This window comes from Macrobrachium rosenbergii, chromosome 53, assembly GCF_040412425.1.
Source record: "Macrobrachium rosenbergii isolate ZJJX-2024 chromosome 53, ASM4041242v1, whole genome shotgun sequence".
Classification (NCBI taxonomy): domain Eukaryota; kingdom Metazoa; phylum Arthropoda; class Malacostraca; order Decapoda; family Palaemonidae; genus Macrobrachium; species Macrobrachium rosenbergii.
In genome coordinates, this window is record NC_089793.1 from 32,305,916 (window position 1) to 32,314,451 (window position 8,536).

Sequence of the window (8,536 nt, forward strand, 5' to 3'; positions counted from 1 at the left end):
CTCTTCGTGAGAAAGACGGAGGAACAGAGAGGGCCGTCATTTCATTTCATATTGACAGATGATTTCAACAACAACAAAAGAAACAATAACCCAAATAATAATAATAATAATAATAATAATAATAATAATAATAATAATAATAATAATAGATAAATCTTGGCGAACAGGTAAAAACACAACTTAATGAAATAAAAGGCTTTTAACAGTATTCATAAACAGAGGCCTAGACGTCATTATATAATTTCCCATGACAAGAGGCGCCGTCGAGGCTCTATCACCTTTACAGAGGAAGTGGGGAGAAGAATCCCTAATGAGATACATTAGCATCAGAGGAAATAAAATCATCGAGAAAAAGGGGAGAGAGAGAGAAAAAAGAAAGAGAAGCGACTAGAGGCTTAGAGCAACAGAAAACGGACAAAGGCAACAGAAAACGGCGATCCTGCAGAAAAGACGTCGATGGCCGGAATGAAAGACAAATAACGTGGTCGGGGAGGGAACATCATTTATGGCAGCCGGACCGGAAGCGCAAAATTGTTCATCGGAAGACGACAAAAATCCCCCGATTAATGGATGGGAGGCGTCACGGCTACTGCGCTTCCTCCTCTCTGATCATTGAGCTCTCTCTTCTCTCTCTCTCTCTCTCTCTCTCAATTCACTAATTAATTACCTCCACACGATATATATATATTATATATATTATATATATATATATATATTATATATATATATATATATATATATATATATATATATATATATATATATATATATATATATATATATATATATATATATATATATAAATGGATGTATGTATGTCTGTGTGTGTATGCTCCAACAACTCTGAAACGCATTCAGCAATTTCCACCAAACTTGGTATACACATGACTTACTATCTGGAAAAGAATACTGTGGGGGTGGGGTAAGACATCACTGGCACTAAAGGTGGTGGAGGTGGGAAGGGGGTGACATGTAAAAATAACGGAAAACGACAGATTTTAGTGTCTAATCCATAGTTTTCGAGGTCGCTGAGATGAATAGTGATACCCGATCCCCTTTAAGTCCAAGTTCAGCCCCAATAGGAAGGGAGGGTGAGAAGGGGTGAAAAATAAAATGTCAAAAATGACAGTTATTAGTGTCTAATCCATAGTTTTCGGGGTCGCTGCATTGAATAGTGACACTCCCGATGCCCTTTAAGTCCAAATTCAGCCCCAGTGGGAATGGGGGGTGGATTGGGGGTGAGAAGGGGTGAAATATAAAATGGAAAAAATTATGGGCAATGTAACTGGAACAACTATCTTAAGAGGAGAAAGAGAGAGAGAGAGAGAGAGAGAGAGAGAGAGAGAGAGACAGAGAGAGAGAGAGAGTTTATCGGTTGTTATTCAGTTTTCCCGGGGCGGGTTGGTCAGCTAGTATATATAAATTTATATATATATCTATGTGTGTGTATGTATGTATGTATGTATATTTCATATGACTGATTAAGGATGAAATAAAGTACTTATTAAGTTAAAGGTCAGTTTTATTTCTTCAAGAAATGGAAATCACTTACAACTAAAACTCGAATTCAATAAAAGATATACATTCAAAGAAATGAAGAAAATTAAAGAGAAGTAAGGAATTTCGCAACTTTCGAATCAGCCTGGGTCCCCTTCTTTGATCTTGATTTGATTGATTGATTGATGACTTTTAGGCTGTCAAGCTAACACTGGGAAACTTTCGGCTATTCACATGACAAGGATTCACCCTTAAGAAACATTATCCTCCTCCCTTAAATGCCCCTTCCCTTCAATGCCCCCTCCCTTAAATGCCCTTTCCCTTAAATATCCCCTCCCTTAAATGCCCCTTCCCTTAAATGCCCCTCCCTTAAATGCTCCTTCTTTTAAATTCTGCCTCCCTTAAATGCCCCTTCCTTTAGATTCCACCTCCCTTAAATGCCCCTTCCCTTAAATACCCCTCCCTTAAATGTCCCTTCCCTTAAATTCCCCCTAGCTCTTCTCCCTACCATCACCAGAAGAACGGCAAGGCATGTCCCGGGGATTAACTGCCTTCCACCTCCCTTCTCCCAGACCATCCAACTAACAAGACAGGGGATCTCTCCCTACTGGCTGGGAGTAATACAACTCACCAATGAGAGTATGCCTGAGTGCCGAAGGAGCTGATTGTCTGGTGCCAGGTCTTGGGAGTCCTATTCGAAGGATGCCCTGATTGAAGTAGCGGGCAGTTGAAGGGCCAGTCCAAGGACACGCCTTGCCGTTCTCCTGGCGGTGGTAGGGGGAAGAAGGGTTTCCTGGATCACTTGCAATGACAGTTTCTGTCAGAGGACAGCAAGGGCCTTCACCTACTGGAGGTGCAGGTGGTCGATGTTTCCGTCCAAGATCTCCATGTTCCTAGCGATCTGCCGAGCTTGGTGGGAGCGCTGCAGATTGTTGGGAACATGGAAATCTTGGTTGGAGACATCGGCCATCTCCACCTCCGATAGGTGAAGGCCCTTGCCATCACCTGACAGAAACTGTCGCTGGAGGTGACCCAGGAGACCCTTCTTCTCTATACCACCATCAGAGAATGGCAAGGCACGTCTTGGTGATTCTACTTCCTTCCACCTCCCTTCTCCCAGCCCGTCCAACTGACAAGGCAGGAGATATCTCCCTGTTGGCTGGGAGTACGAAAACTCACCCATGAGAGTATGGCCGAGCGCTGAAGGAGCTGATTTGTTGGTGCCAGGTCTCGGGAGTCCTGCTCACGGGATGCCCTGATTGAAGTAGAGGGCAGCTGAGGAGACATCCCAGGGATGCGCCTTGCTGTTCTCCTGATGGTTGTAGGGAGAAGACAGGTCTCCTGGGTCACCTCCAGTGACAGTTTCCGTCGGAGGACAGCAAGGGCCTTCACCTGTCGGAGGCGTCAGGTGGTCGATGTCTCCGTCCAGGATCTCCAAGTTCCTAGCGATCTGTCGAGCTTGGTGGGAGAGCTGCAGATCGTTGGGAACACGGAAATCCTGGACGGAGATATTGGCCTTCTCCATTTCTGATAGATGAAGGCCCTAGAAACTGTCACTGGAAGTGACCCAGGAGACCCTTCTTCTCCCTACCATCATCAGGAGAACGGCAAGGTGCGGCTCAGGGATTCAACTTTCTTCCACCTCTCTTCTCCCAGCCCTTACAACTGACAAGACGTGGGATCTCTCCCTACTTGCTGGGAGTAAGACAAACTCAACCAGGAGAGTATACACACACACACATGTATATATATATATATATATATATATATATATATATATATATATATATATATATATATATATAAATATATTGATATTAAAATGGAGAATTAGGACTAATTGTACATTATTGAATGGGTTGGGGGTATAAAAGGAACCACCTAAAATATAAATAAATAAATAAATAATTGAACATAACACAAGGCAGAATGTTCATTGATTGAAGGAATAAACTATTTACGAATTGTTAACTTTTACTAAAACAAAAAAATTTATTGAAAATATGAAGTATTTCGTTCTCGTACTATATAAATATTCATTTTCAGTCTATCATACACGACATGTACGATCATACATTATCGTACATTGCTACATCCTATAATACTATATTCCATATTAATATAGTTATACTTCTATATAGAGATTTTGATTATTTTTTCCAATAAGACTGAAATGTTCAGATTTTTACTTAAAATGAATATAAGTTATCATTAGGAATACTAAAAATAATTCAGATATCTATATTACTCTATTTTGCTGTTTGAGCCGCGACCCCTGAAACTTTAGCCACCGTGTGTGTGTATATATATATATATACACATATATATACATATATACCGTATATATATATATATAATGTATATATATGTATGTATATATATATATATATATATATATATATAATATATGATATTGAATGTATGAATTGACTGTGAATTATGTGTATATATATATATATATATATATATATATATATATATATATATATATATATATATATAAATATATATATATATATATATATATATATATATATATAATATATATATATATATATATATATATATATATATATATATATATATATATATATATATATATATATATTCTTATTTATTCTTCCTTTTAACATGCTTTTTCCAATTTTTATATGGGGTAAGCACAATGCCTTCTTTTGAAGGACTTTGATTTGGCGTTGGGGTAGGCCATAGCCTCGATCGGCTGCCCTGCCTGACATCGCTTAGACCCCGGTAGCGGATGTGTACATGTATCCTACCAAATCACTGAGCGGTTAGGTCGATAGTTCGAGGCGTGTGAAGTGTCTGTTATGTTTTTAGATGTTGAAGTGACTTTTTTTAGGTGTGTGCTAGTCTGTAACACCCATTTGCTATCAGCTAACCTATCCGTTGATTACATACATAATCCCGGGGTGTCTACACGGATAGCAAAGTGTCTGCCTCTCTGACCGATCAGCTGCGGATTTGAACCCGCACCACAGACCTCTATGAAGTCTGAGGCTGCTGCTCTACCAACCGAGCCATCGAGGCTCTCATATATATATATATACATATATATATATATATATATATATATATATATATATATATATATATACAGTATATATATATATATATATATATATATATATATATATATATATATATATATATATATATATATATATATATATATATATATATATGCATTAAGCTAGGAATGCCGTTTAATATCCAATTCACCTTACATCGGAAATAATATATTTTCATATATGTTAGCCGAAGGTGATTCCTTAGTTCATAAGTGATAAAATTAATTTATATATATACTGTATATATATATATATATATATATATATATATATATATATATATATATATATATATATATGTATATATTATATATACACACACACACACATATACACATATATATATATATATATATATATATATATATATATATATATATATATATATATATATATATATGTGTGTGTGTGTGTGTGTATACACACATACACACATTAGTAATTCTTCAGTCATTTCATATATATAAGGTACTGAATAATATTTTTTCAATACGTTTTTTTATTAAACTCCATTTATACCATTTTTAATATGCGAACATTTCTTGCTTTCAGATATAAATTACGATTCTCCTAACTCGGCTCTCGATGCTTTCGGGTAGACAGCATATAATCAGATAATAGGCTATTTCATTCATATTTGACTGCAAAACTTGAAAACTCCACATTTACTCTGATTTACTGAGTAGACAAAATCTTTCTGCTCCCCAAAGACACACCTCTATCCTCAATCTTCAGCGATTTTTTTTTACTTGATACCTCAAATTATTTTCGTAATCAAAATGCTGACATTATCCCAAATAAAACATTGCTTAATATGACGAAGTTGCTCGGTCATATGAAGTTCACTGGGGACTATTTCGCACTAGAAACAAAAACATGTAAATCACTCTAAAAGCAAATGCAAAAACAAGCAGCAGGAACTTGATACCTTTCGGAGGGAGGAGACGCAGCAAAATAAATTAAGGGTTTATTATGAAACTGGCTTCCCCTGAAATATTTACGACGCGTGATCGCAAGTACCCAAAAACCTAAGTTAAAACAGAAATCCAGTGAACATTCTAGTTGTTTGGCGATTAAACCTTAATTGCTTAACATTAAAGCAATTGAAAAATTTAAAATATAATAAAAATGTGACAACTTTTAGCCTTAAAACACCTCTGCCGTCAGGAGCACTCGTGGAAATTCTTTGGTCTTAAACTAGTCATTTGATTAATTTTTTATCAGACGGTAGTTCATATCGTTCTGACATGCGGCGTTTTTTTCACGCCCACATAGTAAACAGTCCTATTTCTAAAGAAATCCAAAATGGATTACATTTAGAGGAATTCTTCATCTCTCAGGCATCAAACAGCATTTTTTCCTCTCAGGTATCAAACAGTATTTTTCTTAAACATACAAACCGGTGCCTGAAAGATACATGAATTTATTCTATATGTATGAAAAAAATTCTACATTTTCTTAGGTAAAAGGGCAGTTTTCGCAATCACGTATCAAAATTGCAAAAGTTTAAAAGGAAAAGAGCAATAATAATGTCAAAATCATAACAAATGAGAAAACAGGCACTTTCAATTTTGACAGGAAAAGTACAACAAACATTAAGATCCAAATAACAAAGAATCATTTTGAGCTCGTCATTTAATTTAGCAAATCAAGTATGACTGAAGCCGGTGAGAATCATTCAATTCAGGTCTAAAACTTTTTTATGAACCTACAGAATTTCATGGCCTTGCATCTACAGTTTTTCTCTGACACTTTTGAGTGTGCATAACTAAATCAGAGAACACCATAAATTAAAAAAAATATATAATATATATATATATATATATATATATATATATATATATATATATATATATATATATATATATATATATATATATATATATATATATATATATATATATATCATACATTACTACAGGTGAAAAATAAGAGACAGGGTGTAGGTCCTGACCGGTTTCGACTTTATTGCCAAACCATTAACGAAGGACTGATACAAAGTATAAGATGTCACAAATATATATACTACAGGATAATAATCATATATATATATATATTTATTATATATATATATATATATATATATATATATATATATATATATATATATATATATATATATATATATATATATATATATATATATATATATATATATTTGGGGCAAAGTTTGAAAAAAGGGAGTTGGAGTGTTTGGACAGAAAGATATCGAGTTCTAGAAAATAGAGGAGATGAAGTACAGTACAAGGATTTAATTTGTTATTGGGAGAAAACTGATTGATTTAAGATTTATGGTTACTAAAACTGGAAGAAACTCCAACAGTTGCACTAAGAAGTAATAGTTGAAGAGGTTGGACAGCAAGATTGAATATAAGAAGCAGGAATGGAGGCAAAGTATAGGATTTAAAAAGTGGGTGTAGTTAGGGGCTGAAGGGACACTGCAAACAACCTTTAGTAGTGCCTAAAGTGCACCAAGTGAGGTGCACTGACTGCACTACTCCCTACTGGGTAGAGTTGTTAAAGCTCGTCAATGAAAAGTAATCCTAGTTGTACCAAGTTACTCAATTTTATTCCTGGCCTATTTGGGATTGGAGATGAAAAAAACTAATTTAAGTATTTCAGAACTTATATATCTCAATTACTGAACTAACAGACCCATTATAAACTTATGCGTATTACAGTCCAGTTAGCATTAGTTTACCAGTGAATTTAAGGCTTTCCTCAAAATCTGAACTTTCTTCTACATGATACGTTAAGCAACAGCACTTTCATTAAGCAGGAATTTCCTAAATATTTTGAAATTGAAACACATAACTTTGAGGTCGCGTGTAACTTCTTGATTAAGTACTGATTAGGAGGTAACTCTTAGCCTTTTGAACTCGACATTACACTTCCATAATTCTTATTCGGAGTTCCTTCCCAACATCCAAATAAAACTCTGATTCCTCTTCACATAACCCACTTCAGTTATGCCAAGCCTTGCACTCTGCTAGCTAAGACAACCCAAAGCAAGCGCTCTACTAGCCAAGCCAAGCCAAACCAAGCACCCTGCTAGCCAAGCCAAGCCAAAAGCCAAACCAAGCGCTCTACTAGCTGAACGAAGCCAAGCCAAGCAATCTGCTAGCCAAGCCAAGCACCTTGCTAGCCAAGCCAATTCAAGTACTCTGCTAGCCAAGCCAAGCACTCTGCTAGCCAAGCCAAGCACTCTGCTAGCTAAGTAAAGCACCTTGCTAGCCAAGCCAAGCCAAGCACTCAGCTAGCCAAGCCAAGCCAAGCACTCTGCTAGCTAAGCCAAGCTAAGCACCCTGCTAGCCAAGCCAAGCCAAGCACCCAGCTAGCCAAACCAAACCAAGCCAGGCCAAGCACCCTGTTAGCTAAGCTAAACCAAGCACTCTACTAGCCAAGCCAAACCAAGCCAGGCCATGCAAAGCCAAGACAAGCCAAGCACCCTGTTAGCCAAACCAAACCAAGCCAAGCACTCTATAAGCCAAACCAAGCAAAGCACCCTGCTAGCCAAGACAAGCTGAGCCAAGCCAAGCCAAGCCACTAGCTAAGCCAAGCCAAGCACCCTGTTAGCTAAGCCAAGCCAAGCCAAGCCAAGCCAAGCACTCTACTGGTCAAGCCAAGCCAAGCCATGCACCCTATTAGGCAATCCAAGCCAAGCCAAGCACCCTGCTAGCCAAGCCAAGCCAAGCACCCTGCTAGCCAAGGCAAGGCAAGCACTCTACTAGCCAAGCCAAGCAAGCCAAGCACCCTGCTAGCCAAGGCAAGCTGAGCCAAGCTAAGCATTCTACTAGCCAAGCCAAACCAAGCCAAGCACCCTACTTGTCAAGCCAAACCAAGCCAAGCCAAGCTAAGCCGAGCCGAGCCGAGCAGCCTTCTAGCCTAGCCAAGCCAAGCCAAACCGAGGGAAACCCAACTCAGCCAAGCACCCTACTAGCCAAGTCAAG